Below are 17,467 nucleotides of genomic sequence, written 5' to 3'. Positions count from 1 at the left end.
GGGTAAGGGGGAACTTCCATCTGCCCCTGACATGTTCATTCATCTTTTTTATTCAAATAGTCCCTCTGGGAACAAGCGCCTGTCTGATCCTGATGTGGGGAATGAAAACACAATAACACATCATCACTCTGCTCTAATCTTAAAATACGACTGCTGACTGTGACGCAACTTCTTTCATAGTAAAACTGATCCCTGCTCTGGGAAAAAAAAAATTCCAACAACCAAATACTGTAACACTTGTGAATCACATCCAGCCGTGCACACGCTTCCTGGTGCAGGTATTACTTCCTTGATGTATTTTTTTTGGAGTACAGGGATGGGAGGTAAAAGAAGAAAAACAGTGACTAAGGAGATTTTGAAAATGCACTAAACAAAGCAAAAACGAGGAAACCTGCTGCAGTGATACGTGCCTAAAGTCAGTCCATGCTTTCCTCACTTAGCCCGTAATTCAAGATAGCAGTCAAACAGTGAAAAACAGGAAAATGGAATTGGACGCGCTGCTACAAAAAACTACTACAAAGAAAACAACAAAACACAGTAAACATTCTTTTACGTGTCTTATTTTACGCGTTCCATATAAATCTCCTCAATAATATTAAATCCTTGCAATCGTAGACTTAGTACCTGTAAAGATTCCCCATTATTGGAAGCTGGATTTGAAAGCTTTGAACTGCTACATCACAGCGTGTGTGGAAATATACAAAAACATTTATTACTGTAAAAACAGAACAATCATGTAATGTCATTATACATTATACACCAAAAATATCCATTGTAACATTTTTAAATGATTAATTTAGAATTAGGCAGTTTACATTTCAATTCAATTCAGTTTTATTTATACAGCGCCAAATCACAACAACAGTGGCCTCAAGGTGCTTTATATTGTAAGGTAGACCCTACAGTAATACAAACAAAAAAGAGAAACCCAACAATCATATGGCCCCTTATGAACAAGCACTTTGGCGACAGTGGGAAGAAAAAACTCTCTTTTAACAGGAAGAAACCTCCGACAGAACCAGGCTCAGGGAGGGGCGGGGCCATCTGCTGTGATTGGTTGGGGTGAGAGAAGGAAGACAGGATAAAGACATGCTGTGGAAGAGAGACAGAGATTATTAACAGATATGATTCAATGCAGAGAGGTCTGTTAATACATAGTGAGTGAGAAAGGTGACTGAAGAAGAAATATTCAGTGCATCATGGGAATCCCCCGGCAGCCTACGTCTATTGCAGCATAACTAAGGGAGGATTCAGGGTCACCTGGTCCAGCCCTAACTATATGCTTTAGCAAAAAGGAAAGTTTTAAGCCTAATCTTAAAGTAGAGATAGTGTCTGTCTCCTGAATCCAAACTGGAAGCTGGTTTCACAGAAGAGGGGCCTGAAAACTGAAGGCTCTGCCTCCCATTCTACTTTTAAATACTCTAGGAACAACAAGTAGGCCTGCAGAGCGAGAGCGAAGTGCTCTAATAGGGTGATATGGTACTACACGGTCATTAAGATAAGATGGGGCCTGATTATTCAGTCCACAAGTCTCTCCCAGCCGGAATTTGCGTGGAACTGTCCATAATCTGAGCCACTTTTTAATTTCCTTTAGATTGACTGAGCTGACCCAGCCACGTGGAGCCATAAACCAGGGTAAACATAATGCCAATACCAAGCCTGGATAAATGGGTAGGGTTGCATCAGGAAGGGCATCTGGTGTAAAATCATTGCAAAATCATTCATGGAGATGAGTTTTCCATACCAGATCAGTCACTTTACCTTACTTCACCTCCGGTTGTTGTTAACCAAGTTGGTCAACGGAGCACTGGTGGAAATGGTGCTACTGTTGGCTGAAGATAAAGGAAGAAGAAAGAAGGAAAGAAGAGCAGGAGTTTGGTGGTGAGAGGAAGGCCTTTAGATGTAAAGTGAGAGAGCTGACTGATATAATCGAGGGAAAGGAAGGAATCAAGATTTATTGTCTGTGTGCTTCCATGGTGCAGAAAGGAAAGAAGAGGAATCAAAGTCAGTAGAAGCAAGAAATACATGTGTGTGAATGAGAAGGAGACAGGTGTAACAGAGGCAGAGAAGGTAGATGAGTTGAAATACCTGGTGTCAAACATCAATGCAACAGACAGGCAGGAGTGACAGAAGAGAGAAGAACGAGCTGAAGATGAGCACATCAGCTCAGGGTGAATGTTTTGGAGACAAAGTTAGAGGCAAGGCTGAGCTGGTTTGGACGTGTGCAGAGGAGAGATAGTTGATATATTGCAAAGGATGGAGTTTCCAGGCAGGAGGAAACGAGGAATACCACAGAGAAGATTTATGGATATAGTGCCGTGATGTGGTGCTCCAACATGCTTGGAAATATCATCAAATTGCTCCTGGCTGTTACAGTAGCTTATTGTTTTTCCTCCAAATCATCAGCATTTATAGTAAACCACAAAATGCCTTTGATGTATGTAAGTTATACCCTATATGCTGCATGAAAAAATGTAGATATCAGGGTCATGGGAATGTTGTTTAACTGTTTTTTTTATTATCAGAAAAATAAAACCTCTTCTCTTTATTGGCTTTAAATCTAATAACTTTCTCTCAATACCTTGAATTTCATTGGATTATTTAAAGTAAAAGTCTTTAATAGTGAAAAACCCGAAAAAGGCCCACAGCTTCGGCCCAGCAGCACTGCCTTCCGTAATTCATCAGCATATTGATTCATTTGCAAAGACTGAGTCGCACAGCTGATGCAATGCATTGAAAAAACTTGGGGAGACGCTTCTTGCATAAAGTATTGTTATACTTTACTAAACTAACCACACATGCACAGAGTGCTCCTCATGCCTGTGGACCACAGAGGAAGCAACGGCCCAAGGAGGAAGTGAGCATGTAACTTGTATGTGGGGCCAAGGGGAAGAAGAAGTGTTAAAGTTATTAGCCGAGTGGGAACGGTGCATTTAGGGGGCATCCTGTGCACAACAAATGCTTCCTGATCCTGCCCACAATGTCACAAAACAAGCAGAGAAGGACGGGCAGCGGAGAGCAGAGGAAAACGGAGAACTCGAACCTCCAGACGTGAACCTGCTAACAACAACACACAGGTGGAAAATATACAGCACCCACGAGAAATTACAGCCAGCTTCAATAGAGGTCCTCACACTCCTGAATGGAAAGTCTATGTTTTTCATTTTAGCAGACACATTCCTGAGTACACACACACACACACACACACACACACACACACACACACACACACACACACACACACACACACACACACACACACACACACACCTCCTGACTTGCAGCACGGATAGCTTATTAAACTGCAGAGAACATCAAATTACTGGACATTATGAAGTTATTGAATAAAATCTGTGATGCAACAGAGCAGCAGAATTGACAAAGCCATGTTCCTGGCTCTCCGCCAGCCCTTATCAGCCGCAGGTTGTGCAGCGCTGTACCTGAAGCCGACAGTGATCTGATGAGGCTCATCAGAATCGAGATAATAGGTGCAGGATGTTTTCATCCCTGGATCTGGACATTTGCGCCTCTCTTCAGTCTGGGTTTTCTGTTTCTGGCTTAGGAACTGTTTTCATCAAGGGTTTTAGGCTTAAACTGAAAAATGTGAAATAAGCTGGAGAGCGGGAGAAAAAGAGGATGTTTGCAGTCATCGGTGAAGTTTAGGAGTAGAGCAGTGTTTAAGGGATCACATGGTTAATGGGAGAGGGGTACTTTACATATGTTGAAGAAATCCCCTTTATTCAGAGGGACATGAAATCATTCCAAAAAAAATAAGAGACCATGAATAGAAGTAAAAATGGACACACAAGTTAGGAGTCCTAAACGTGCTGCAACCAAAAATAAAATAACAGCTGCAGCTGGGATACACCTGCATGAGCAGGAAGTAACTTAAAAGTAAAAGCTTTCCCGAGACGATCAACTCAGTGAGCAGCAAATACTTTCTTCTTCTCGGGAATCTTGCTTCCTGTCTGTTTCTGGACAGTAATGTCAGCTGTGCAGGAAAGGCAGGAAAAACTGAAGAAGAAAAATCTGACGTGCAAAAATAAAAATGTCACGTTCACCCTCCTGTTGTGTGCACCCCCACGCCCCTAACTGTAGTGTTCCGGTCACAATTGACCAGTTAGTTTTAACAGCTCTTAAATTAACACAAGAAACATTTTTCACCACCAAATACAGGTCAGTGGGTAGATCAATGGGTCATTCAGCGGGTTAGAGGCCAAAGGGGGTGGGGTGGGGTGGATTCCCATTCATTTCCTATGGTGGTCATAGGAACACTACAGATGTAACAAAGTTGATTAAAACACTCAAAATTCAACGAAAGAGGTGCTTATCACTTTTATGTGTTCAAATGCACAGTGTGGAGGATGTCATAAGGCCTCGAAGGAATCGGATGTAAAACACAATATTTATGAGTTTTAAAAATTTGTAAATCTGTCAGATTATAACTGAACACGACAGGAAGGTTAAGAAAAAAAGTCTGTTTAGTCACACCAAAGCAAAAACAAAGGTTTTTTGCAAAATAAAAGGAGAGTTTTTCCATTTTGCGTTCGACTGTAAATTGTTTATAACGACAAACATTTTATGGAAAAGTCATCATCTGAAGATGTACGCCTACCTTAAATATATTACTGCATGCAGATTTAATACAATTTAAAAAAATAAACTGAGCTCTGCATCACCTGAGTTAGCTAATCTGCTACAAATCTGCAGCTAGGCCGCAAACAGAGCAGCGGAGAGAGGAAGATGCAGACAGGAGAGCAGACAAGAGGAGATGCAGAGATGAAGGTGGATCCAGGAGCAGAATCTTCAACAGTAGCAGCAGGAAGAGGCGTCTGTGACTCTGGAGCTGATTCAGGAACTGAGTGGTTCTAAAGCGAACATGGCTGTAGCTAATGCTAGCAGGCTCTGGAACAGGAAAGGTGATTTGAGGTTGACTTGGCCCTGAAGAAACTGGAAATGGAGCGTTGTTAACCAGAGTGCAGGGTGAGCAGCAGTGAGAAGAAGAGGAGCGGGACCTTTGAGGTGCTGGATAGCAGAGAAGATGAGGAGCTGGCAGGCTGAGCAGCCATGACCACAGCTAGGGGAGCCAAGTTTTAAGGGGTTTAACTGCTCAAGAAAAAAAATCATGTGACCATGATGTTTTTTTGCAAAGTTTTTATTTTTGAGCATGAAAGCCATACAGAGGTGGGAAGACAGGCAAATAAGGAGAAGCAGTTACCAAAATGAAGCAGAGTTTTCGTTTTGCTGGTTAATGTTGAAAACTTTGGCGAGTACGTGTTTAAGCTTCCCTGCCATCTGATTCCTAAAGCCGGTCTATTCCTGTGTGTCCGGTCAGACACGTATGGGCCTGTCTGGTCAAGAGGGGCTGTAGGTGCTCCTGCTGTGCCTACGTGATGTGACCCAGTGCCAAAACATGCGTACCACCCCTGCCAAAGGCCACCCCTCTGGCTTTTGTTTGGTCGGCTGGCACTGACAGGTTCAGCTGTTATCAGAACTCTTGTAGCAATCACACCTCACACGCCCTGGAAAGAGAGGATGATGCACGCATACCAGGGCCACCCTGCTGCTGTTTTCGCCCTCGCTCTTTCATCAGTTACTTGTTTTTGTGTTAACAATCAGAGTGGAGCTTAATGCTGCAGTTGTCTGAAATCAACAATGAAGCCAACGTGAACTCGGTCGTATTAGATTATTCTGTTATTATATGTTACCTTATATATGTAATCAAAGTAGTTGAATTAGAATACTGCTGTAGATCACATTATACCCTTTAATATAGAGTGTGTGAGCTGTATGTAGTTTAGTTCTCATTATACTTTTGAGTTAACAGAACATATTCACATATTAGTTCATTAGATAAATGTGCATCACTCTGTATCCTTGATCTGCTGGGAATGTGTTACACTGTTTTCTTGACATGCTTAATTGTTGAATCATGAAGAGAAGGTTGTAAGCAGGAGACTCTGTGTCTAAAGACAGGGGAGATAGATAGACCACATTCCACACCCCCACCTTACAGAAAGCAGAGAAACAACTGCCGAGGTCATAACTTAGGCGCTGTAACAGAGAAAAAATGTGATGTTTTGGCTTTTACGACTAGCTGGGGGCCACTAGAGACTATAAAAAGCTGAGCAACCCGTCACCATTTTGAGACATGTGCCTGACCCTCTGGTAGCATCTCTCCCGTCCGGACGTTGTAATGCGCTGACTGTTGAATTGTATGGAAATAAATGATTGTTGATTGAGCATTTATACACCGAGTATTGTCCCTCCTTCAGCCCAAAGATTCAAAGAATTGGGAGATTTCAACAACTTGGTGCCGTGTGACCCGGATCTTTGGTGTGCTGAGGAGGTGCAGATTTGACCTTTGGTGAGATCGTGAGGCGAGGTGAACAGAGGACCGGTCCAAAAATAAAAAGGTAAGCACAGCCTGTTGTATTATAAATACCAAATGTGCATATTGGGCTTTCCAAATTAATCTGTTCACTGAGTCACATGTATTTCACAGTAAATTTGTCGGTGTCTGGTTTTTGGCGCAAGATACTAACAACATAAGTTGAGGCTGAATTCCAGTGTGTTAAATAAACTGCTTCTACCGAGAAACTAATAAGATACTACGTTGAGCTAGTTGCAGCCACTTTACCTTCCACATTTAATTTTGTCTAATACTGGCTTCTGTAGCAATAATACGTTAGAATTTCTTCTGAAGACGCGGCCATTAGTCCAGTACATTGAAGTTGAGGTTTGTTTATTTTGTTTATGGTGTCAGTGACGTCCTGGCTTTTGCCGGCTATGAAATAGAAGTTGATTTAAGGAAAAGCAGATGCTGGCTTAGCGGTGCAGTTGAACGCTGGCAACGCGAGAGCGAAACACGTCCGTAGGTTTGGTTTATGATACGGCGTGTTCCGGTGGTGCGGCCGTGAAGTGCAGTAGTGGTTGGTGCTAGTTTTAGTACATTGGATAGAGGTTTGACGGTGGTTTGTGGCGTCAGTCGAGTTTTAAGGGCTGCGGTCATAATACAAAGTAAAATTTTAAGTACATAGAGCAAAACCTGGTTTATGATGTCAGGTATAACTTCGGGGATGCAAGCATCACTTTTATGATGCGACTTTGCCCCGTTGTGGCGGTCATAAGCGCAGAGAAAGGGGTATTTTGGTCTATGGTGCAGTGTGCTTTAAGAAGATCTAACAGTTGAGCTCAGAAGTTTCTGTGTAATCTTCCACTGATGAGGAACGCTCTCTGTGTGTCTCACTGATGGTGTAACGCGCTGTGTGTGTAAGGCGCGCTCTGGCTATGTGTGAGGCACGCTGAGTGTGTTTCTGTGTGTGAAGTCTGAACACAGTGACAGTGACGGTTGATGTGTTTGATTAGGAGGACACTAGAGCAAAGACACATTTTAGGATCAAAGGTTGATGTCTAGTGTACCTGTGGAACATTTTGCCTATGGAGTGGCGACCCTCCTGTTCGTGGACGCGCGGCCAGGACCGGCGGCGTCCGGATGCCGAGGTGGTGACTTGGGGAGGTGAGGGCCCCCGCATAGCTACGGAAATAACACTGGAACGGCCGTGTAATCACGGGTTCACATTTATTCCGGACTAGAACAAGACACATTTTGCGAACAAAGGTTGAGTCTAGATTAGTAAAGAAATATAAAAAAAGGTCGAATTCCTCGTTTCAGTGGTTGAAATTGTTGTGTGCCTGTCCCCTGACGAGTGTGAAATTAAATAAAGAGGGAATTTGGAGCCACATGGAGATAGACGGGCATAATTGGGTGTATTACTCTGTGGTGTAATAAAAATAAAAAGGAGAGATAGTAAGAGGTGTGCAGTGGAGAATTATGGAGGAGTACAGAGAGGAATGTGTTGGGAGACTGGCGTACAGTTTACGCTGTCAAGGTAGGCGGGTTGCCTGCTTATCGGTTTAACATGTGATGAAAATGAAATTAAATAAATCTCTTAGTGTGTTAATACAGGAAGCTGCGGACCCGGACCAACTGCCCCCACAAGCACAGCGGCCGAAGCAAAATTATAGGTAATGGGAACCACACCCAGCACGAATCAGCAGCTGTGAAAAAGACAGCAGCGAGGAGAGAATTAGAGGAGAAATTAAGAGAAGTTTTAACACATAAAATTGGGGCCAACGGACTTGTGGAGGTTGGGAAGGCGTCCGGAGCATCACAACAAAAAGGTGAAACAAAAACACACACAAGCAGAGAAATCTGAGAGAAAGGCTCCTTTTAAGGTAACGCCTAGTTTGAGAAAAGATAAAATTAACCTGCTTTTATACAAATGCACATACACGCAATGAAGAAACAGCTTACACTCATGAACACGTGAAGATTTTCCAGCAAGGTTAAAGAAAAATTAACATACTTAAATGATGAAGTCTATACATTACTGACAAAGAAACCCTCTGGGTTGCAGGACAACAATTTAATTTAAAAAAAAAAAAAAAAGGAACACTGGTCTAACCAACCAGGCAAGACGCAACAAATTTAGTGGTTAAAAGATTCAAATTGTGACATGTTTTCTGTTGATTGATTAATAAAAGTGATTACTGAATGAAAGAAAGTTCCTTTTTTGGGTTTTTAAACATGATCTTAAGAATTTTAACATATACCGGTGTTGTCCTGTCAACTTAGTGGGTTAGGAGTTGATTATATCGGGAGAGAAAAAACAAAAAAAAAAAGGGGGAGAGAAGGCTGACACAGGGCCTGGTCCCGGTGTGTCTCCCCTCTGAATAACACAGCCAACACAACATCATTTTCCTGTTCGTTTGTTTTTGTTTTGTTTTTGTTTTTTCTATCAGGCTGCTTTGCCGGCCCTGAAAGCCGAGGCTGACTGGACTCCTGCTCTCCCCCATACGTGACACTGACCAAATGCTGCAACAGCTGGACCCACAACAACGACCTGAGAATGTCAACAGACCTGCAGGAATGTGATCTCATGCAGCCGAGACGGAGAGCACTAAACCTAAGGCCCGTTTCACTACACGGGGGAAAATTCCCAGACTGCGTCAGCTGACAGAGCTGTGACGAGACGCCCGCCAAGCCCGAATGAAAAGTAAGGCCGAGCGAAAGAATGCTGACCTTGATAACTTTGCATTCACACTGTGCAGGACAGTGATGGACCAACACGGATGATCGGGTGGCGAAAAAGGGCGTGACCGAGACAAGAGGAGTAACTGAGGACAGAAGGCACCTCAGAATGGACAAAAACACAGAAGAAGATGCAGGTTTCACCTGCGGTGAACATCGACACTGGAGAAAGGACTGCCCCAATTGGGGTCAGAACCAGGACGGACTGAATTTTGAGCAGCAGCAGCAGCAGCAATGGTCGCAAACAAACTGAAAAAGGAGGGGGGGCAGGACCCCAGGGCACGCTTCAGGCCGTGGTTTACCCAGAACACCAGAACAGGAAAGTGATGAACACACACACACACACACACACACACACACACACACACACACACACACACACGCGGGAATGCTGATTCACTGAGAAGTGATGCACACACATACACATGCACACGCTTGTGCAATGAAGAGTGATCCACACGCACACACACATACACGCTGATGCAATGAAGAATGCTTTGCTTATGCTGATATGCAAAATGCTGCACACAAACATCCCAATGCATAATTTTTATGAGGAGCCATTGATTTCCATTGATTACTTAGAATGTGTTATATGTCACCCAGAGGGCATTTGTGTAGATTTTAGGAATAAGGTCTAAAACAGTTTGGTTATGAAAACAATGTCTGTGCGTGATGTCTGTTTATGGCTCAAGGCCTTGACTGAATTCTTTGCTGTGCTTCACACAGCCCTGATGAGGAACAGTGGCACAGAGTGAAAATGATGAATTAATAGTGTAAGTTTTAGGTCGGAGTACGGCATTTTCTGTGATTGAGTTTTAATTCAAGGAGGAACAAAAGGTGTTACGGCACCTGAGGTTCTCATTCCCACACAATATTGTCCCGGCAGGAAGCAAAATGTTCCTGTGAATTTCTGGTTGATTGTTTGGTTTTGTTTAGCGCTAGTTTGATGTTATCAGTGAGCTTTGGCTTGTGTTCTTTCTCGTAAGCGAGAGAGGGATAGTTTTATGCTTGGACATGTCTGCAACGGGCCCTAGTTTATGTTATTGTTAGTAGTGTTTTGTTGGTTATGTCTGTTTTCGTTTTTGTTACAGTGCACTGGAGAAAAAACATCTGAGAGGTGTGATCCACCGGTGGTGATATGGTGATATTTTGTGAGTTCATGATTTAACAATCAGCTCTTTAAACCAGGCCTGAAAGATTGAAATTTAAAGCGCTATGAAATATTCTTACTGTAAACAGTTGCAAAGTGTGCTTCTCCATGATTGTAATTGGCTTGGGAGAAATTCACTTATAGGGAACACTGATCTAAAAGGATTGCACCGAGTCAATCCGGCCCAAAAAACAACAAGGAATTGTTTTCCTTTAAAATGATGACGTCATCTTGCTGGTGATGGAGGCTCGAATAGGTTGCGCGGGAGACTCCATTATCAGCAACATCTGGTATGAATGTGTATGGAGGTATGCATGTGAATGGACTGTGATGGACTGACGACTAAAAGTTTTGACTGACTTGATACTGAGACAATGACTGCACCCACTTTAGGATTCGTAAATGCCAATAAACAATTCACCCAGCCGACAAGAGAAGGGTGGATGCTTCGCTTTGTTTTGTTTTGTTTTTTCAGGAGCAGGAGGATAAGAGAGACTGGAGGAGGAGACTCTAGCTTCACATAAGTATGAACTGCAGACTTAACACTGTGGTTGCTGATTTTGAGTTACCGATGTTTGCATTAAGAAAACTGTGCTATATTAGCTGTGTTTTGAGTAAGGTATCATGTTATATTATTGGGAATGCCAAATGCTACAGTGGAGAAGACTTTTGATGCCACTCATGACTGGAATATGTTATTATTAACCATAGCAGGCCACTGTAAAAAGTCAATTAAATTTTATAGAGGAAAATCGCCAAAATTGAACAATACCTATGAATGACTGGCCACATTCAGAATAGACATATGCAATAATAAACATTGGTCCACGTGATTTAGGTTCTCACTTGAAATAGTAAGTTATTAAATGTAGAATATAATCGACAGGGACATTTGATAGGATGTGGTACTGAAAAAGAACAAGAGCAAAGTAAATAAAGAAAATATTGTGTTTAGTTTGGATAAATTCAAATTAAAATGTACCATTACACAGAGGATCAATATGAAATAAAACATATGCAAAATTTGTAGGAAGTACATGACTGATAACTGTTCTGTCCTGAGCGTTTGTTTCTAGAGCACCCACTTGACCACACCAACAGTTTCTCGCCACCGAGGAGGGGTACTTGCAAAAAGAATAAAATAAAAATCTGAGTTTAACAAAACATTTTAAATGTAAATATCAAGATTACCTTTCTTTTTCCATGAAATGTGCTTGTGGGCACGCCAGCCATTTTGAAAAGGTGGGCAAAGCAATTGGCAAGGCCACACCCCCACACATGTGATATAATTTTAAAGGTACTGTTGCCCTCTCTAAGAAACATCAGGAATTAGAGGAGTGGCAAGTAGAGTATGCGAGCTACAAGCAAAAACTAAAATGTGTACTACAGTGTGCAAAAATGAAATACTGGGTCATCAGGGGGACATGAGGGACATTTATAAAACTAAAAGTCCCACTAACCTTAAAGTGCACTTGAAAAGCTCACACAAGAAGGTTAACCTAGCTTACCTAGAAGACCTCATCAGGGGGAGCACACTCCCCCTCCTTGAAGAGCTCACCCACTCAACCCGCATCCCCAGAAAACAGCTAACCCCAGATAAGGCAGCGTGATGTATCCCGAGACAACAGGACTGGGACATCTAAATAAAGGTGTGAAACAATCGCCTTCAAAAGGTTATCAATTCACTTCAACCAAAATTAGGACCACACGGTGCGGCAAGAGTTAATAGTTATTAGTCTCAACACCCAAGGATAACCAGAAGAGCATGACTGATATGATGGAACTGGGATTTTGTTACACTTAATTTTTGCAAAACACAAATAAAACTAAATTGAAACTAAGGATTTTCAGAAAATAAAAACTACACTAAACTAGCAAAGAATTGGTAAAAACTAATTACAACTGGTAAAAATTGAAAATCTGGAGTCGAAACTAAATAAAAATAACAACTAATGGAAATGGCGAAAAGTTTAAAACCCTGGTGCAGAGATTGGCAAATCTGACCAGGAAACGTTATAAAATGGATTGTCAGGATAGTCAGCGTTAAAGCCACTTTTGACAGTCCATACTAGGATGGCATTGGACATCTTCGGGGCGGAAGAGGGTTGGTGTGACCAAGGTGTGGTTTGGCTTGTTGTATGTACATTTCAAAATGTTACAGCTCTGGATGGACCAGTTACCAGATATGATGTCACTAACCTTCTCTTTTAAGTGTCTAGCTCCAATGAATTGACACATGGGAGTGTGTCAAAAAGGGGGAGTTGAGTCCGAACATCAAACAATGGTGTTATGAACATTTTATGACTTTATTTGTGTGTTTAATAATTTAGCTATGGTAAAACTTAAGCTTATAATGTGGTAGACTTAGAAATGGTTCATTAATTTTTGATTTCTTTTACACACACATAGATTATGATTAGAATAGGTTCTGAACATAATATTTTAAACCAAATTTGAATCATTAGAAGAACAATGGATAACAATATTAGATTATCAAGGCTAGGGAGAGAGGTGTTTTGGTTTTCTGTCTCTTGCAGAGAAAGGAACAGACACCAGACGGGGACCCGGAGATGTGAGGACCCTTCGCAGCAGAGACAGATGTAGGGACTGCCGAGACAGCAACTGGGGTCAAGTGTCATGACGTTTGGGCTCCTGGAGAAGATGGATCCCACAAACACAGCAATAACCATGAAGGGGTTGGCGAAAACCAGGAACACCAGACCAACGAGGTTCAAGAGGCTCTTGGCAAAAAGGGGGACACGCCGGTGAACCCAAAATACACAGATCTTTGTTTGAAATCGGGGCAGAATAATCCCCAGAACTGTGCAATGACTAAAGGGTGGTCTAACCCCGGAGGTCGAAGAAAGAAGCTGAGAATCACCCAACTGGAAGACACTGGTAGCTGCAGCAATAAAAATAAAGGTTAAAAGCTCCTTAGACAGAGGTTCTAGTCTAAGTACATTTGAAAGGTATAAGGGGGCATTAAAATGGGAGTGGAAAACTGGAGCACCAAAATAAAGCTGTGGGAGAATTGGGGAGTGATGGGAGAGTCATCTGTAACTGCTGTTATGGTTGTAAATCTAACTTTGCTTGCATCTGAACTGCGTGAACACAGAGGTCATCCCACATATGGTCCACCCGTTAAAGGGGGACAGAGGGCCTCAGGATCAAGAAAACCTGGACCTTGCGACCCTGGAGTGCATGTTGTAAGTGATCTCTTTCAGAGATCAAAAGGGGGAATTATTAGATTATTCTGTTATTATATGTTACCTTATATATGTAATCAAAGTAGTTGAATTAGAATACTGCTGTAGATCACATTATACCCTTTAATATAGAGTGTGTGAGCTGTATGTAGTTTAGTTCTCATTATACTTTTGAGTTAACAGAACATATTCACATATTAGTTCATTAGATAAATGTGCATCACTCTGTATCCTTGATCTGCTGGGAATGTGTTACACTGTTTTCTTGACATGCTTAATTGTTGAATCATGAAGAGAAGGTTGTAAGCAGGAGACTCTGTGTCTAAAGACAGGGGAGATAGACAGACCACATTCCACACCCCCACCTTACAGAAAGCAGAGAAACAACTGCCGAGGTCATAACTTAGGCGCTGTAACAGAGAAAGAATGTGATGTTTTGGCTTTTACGACTAGCTGGGGGCCAATAGAGACTATAAAAAGCTGAGCAACCCGTCACCATTTTGAGACATGTGCCTGACCCTCTGGTAGCATCTCTCCCGTCCGGACGTTGTAATGCTCTGACTGTTGAATTGTATGGAAATAAATGATTGTTGATTGAGCATTTATACACCGAGTATTGTCCCTCCTTCAGCCCAAAGATTCAAAGAATTGGGAGAATTCAACAGTCGCAACCGATTCACAGTGACCACTGAAGAATCCTGATAATAGACCATCATTAGAACAAAGTGAGCTGCAGCCTGTCCCTCTGCTGAGAACAACTTGCACATGACATGTGATCAAAGGCCACACACACCACACCATAACACACCTGGATTTGATCCATGTGCTAACCTACAATGAAGAGCATTGGCAAAGTCTCTTTACTGGGAACTTAGAACACGAATTACTTTAGGTTTGAAGAGGACAATGCATCACTCTAGGCTTCAGATTCTCACATGGTGCATGTTGTGTGTATAATAAACTTCCAGAATAAGACCAAGGCCAGCAAAAAATATTTTATCATTATTATCCAACATTATCCAAAGGATGCATTATGATTATATCCACAGTTTAGAAATGAGCCCACAGGATGTTTGAAGCAACCAGCAATACTTTACCATCCATCCAGACATTGGCAACAAGCAATACATTAATTTTTTCCCCTAATGCTCAAAGGTTCCTGAGCAGCTCAAAAAAAGCTCCAAGAAAACATATCATACATAAATGATGTATAAGAGAACAGATAAAATGTTCTGAATGCTTAAAAATACCTCCAGAGACCTGCCTGCTAAAGTGGTAGAACTCCAGTTTCAAAAAGTTGGGCTTGTTGGTTCTAAATGTAAATAAAAACAGAATGCAATGGTTTTTAAATCTCATAAACAAAATGCACAACTTTAATCTCAATATGAGCTCATTTTGAGTTTGATAGTAGCAACATGTCTCATAAAGTTGGGATAGGGCCGTGTTTACCACTGAGCAGCATCCCCTCTTCTTTTAACAACACTCTGGAAACATCTGGGAACTGAGGAGACCAGCTGCCGGACCTTTGGGAGGAATGTTGTCAGAGGATTCAACTAATCTACAGTCTTCTGTATCATATTTTTGATGTTGCTCTAAAACCTGTACATACCTTTCAGCACTGATGGTGTTTGGATGTGAACCAGCATCTTAAACTTGAGACACCAGAAGCATAAAGATGTTTCAGCCACCAGCACGACAGCAAAGAATGATGAAAGATCTGAGTCCATAATGTTGAGCTCCAAGTGTTGATGGTAATCATGTGCTCTATTTGTGTATCACAGATATAATTAATGCACTTTGATATGGCCTCCATCAACGTCGACCTTCACACAGACGATTTGCAGACCACCGAGTGTGACCAACCTGATATCGTCCGCTGAGCCTCGCTCACACGTCTCACAGCGGCTGCTCCGAGGTCGCACAAGTTCAGGGCCGCCGAAGTAGGAACTGAGGATTATCTCCACTCTCCCACATTTCAGCGCAAGGCAGCCGTGCTATGCCACAAACGTGAAACTCTACCCGGTAACAACAACGCACCTCCATGCTTGAAGGGACAAAGTGGAGGTCAACAGCCTCAGTAAGTCTTCTCAAGCTCCTCGAGGTAAACAACCTCTGGAGTCACAAGCTAACATGGCCTTCACGTGTATGAAGGCAGCTTCTCGTTACAGAAGCACGACACCAGAACGTCTTCACTACAACCAAAGGTTTACTTTCTAATTTTAAAGAAACCTCTAAATAGCAAAGAATATCACGTACACAGAGAGGTGCTATTTATTACTGTTACAAAACAATATTTAAAACATTCAGTTTATTAACAAGACTAAAGAAAATTCTTGGGTCCAGGGTTGTGATTGGGTTTGGAAATAGGTTTATTTTCAGAAGCTAGACGATGTCACCTTTAAATGAATTCTCAGTTCACATCAGGCTGGTATTTCAGTTTTTCTGTTGAGCTTCCAAACCGTGACTCTAAACTTTGCCTCTAATATAATCCATCTTCTGGTCAAATAGACATTCACAAACCAGCTGAGAGCTGTAATTTCCTCGGAGTGTCCTGGGTCTGCCCCTTCTGCAAGGACATTCCTGACACACCTCACACCTGCTAAGATCCCTGGACCCCCCCAATCCAGACCAAGCACAAATCAGAAGACTCATAGCCCCGGTGGCTTGACCCATGGGCTTAACCCAAAGAAGCCGCATGGGCCAGCACTCCAGTGGACCCACCGCCCACTGCCGGTGCCGTAAAGATCTCAAAAAAACATGAGAGGGTGAATTTCTGACTTTACCTTTTTATACAAACATAAACATATTTTTAAAGGGTTAAAATGAATCCATCCAGACAAATGTAGGTCTATTTTGTCTAGTTGCTGTTCTTTGATCTTACATAAATAAATCAGTTTTATGTTCTTGTTAACACCCTTGCAGTGGAAACTATATAAATATATGATGTTCGGTTAAGTTTACAAAAAGCACAAGCTGCAGGGAGAATGGCATGATGGCAGGTGTTTTCCACCTGGAACCTCCGTGCGGATAACACTTACCACATGTAATGGTAGAGATAAATAAAGTGATAAAGTTGGATCAGCAGCTCTGAAACAGTTTAATCAAAAACTGATTATTGTCCTCATGAAGGCAGCTTTACTGCGCGGCTGTTTATTAGGCTCCATTAGTTTCAGCCAGGTGTGCCTAATAAACTGGGTCTTTTGAGTATTTTACTTGTCATTGCCAGTAACGGACACAAATGCTATAAGAACAGCAGTACAGCGAGTAGATAGACTATACACAGACCGCCTGTAAATGAAGGCGCACGGTCAAGTGTATAAACTTAAATAAGTGAAATCTGCAAACTCTTTTGGAAACTCTTCAATAGCCATAAGTTAATAAGTCCAGAAAGACCTCTTGTGATTAAATATGAAGACTACAGAAAGGGCAATAACTCTGAACAATAGCATTTTCCATCAACCGAAAACATCATGTCAGCAAAATCTAAAATAAGAGCCCCACACTGTGCACAAGTCATGGAATTGTTTCACGTGGTAGACCGCAGGGAGGATTTGATTCCCAAAGTGTAAACTTCCCAGACAAATCCACGCAAAGGTTAGGAGAAAGCAGAGCTGCAGAGATGTTTGGCAGCCGCACACAACTTCTCCCCTTTTGCATCCATTGTATGCTCCTCTCTATTTCCACTCACTCTTCCTCTGTGTAATTCAAGACCCCCAACACTGTCTCGGGGTAAAACCAGAACATCAAAGGAGTTGCTGAATGGATAAAAAAAAGCCCAGAGATGGTGTATTCTTTCTTCTGCTGCTGCTTTGACTCGTTACATTTTTTCCATTTGAAAAGCCTGATCAGGTTCCCTGATTGCGGCTTCTTTCCCTTGTTAAAAAGAAAATAGAAAGAGTTAAATTTAGATTTGCTGAACATCTACCCGGAAACTTCTGCATCTGCTGTAATGGCTCACTACATCTGTCTGCCTATCTTTATATGCATCCCTTCAAATAGCAAGTGTGAAAAGCT

General features: G+C 42.1%; 1 long non-coding RNA gene across 1 annotated transcript; it reads left to right on the top strand.

Annotated features, from left to right (window-relative positions):
* The first annotated feature begins 5,685 nt into the window (after nucleotides 1–5,685).
* On the top strand, nucleotides 5,686–14,058 carry LOC308391362. Its single transcript, XR_013970594.1, has 2 exons — nucleotides 5,686–7,892; nucleotides 8,806–14,058. It is a non-coding gene; the product is annotated as an uncharacterized lncRNA (long non-coding RNA).
* Nucleotides 14,059–17,467: the final 3,409 nt, after the last annotated feature.

This window comes from Rhamphochromis sp. 'chilingali' (genome assembly GCF_963969265.1).
Source record: "Rhamphochromis sp. 'chilingali' genome assembly, chromosome: 22".
Classification (NCBI taxonomy): domain Eukaryota; kingdom Metazoa; phylum Chordata; class Actinopteri; order Cichliformes; family Cichlidae; genus Rhamphochromis; species Rhamphochromis sp. 'chilingali'.
The sequence above is the reverse complement of the archived record's forward strand: the minus strand, read 5'-3'. Positions and strand labels throughout refer to the sequence as shown.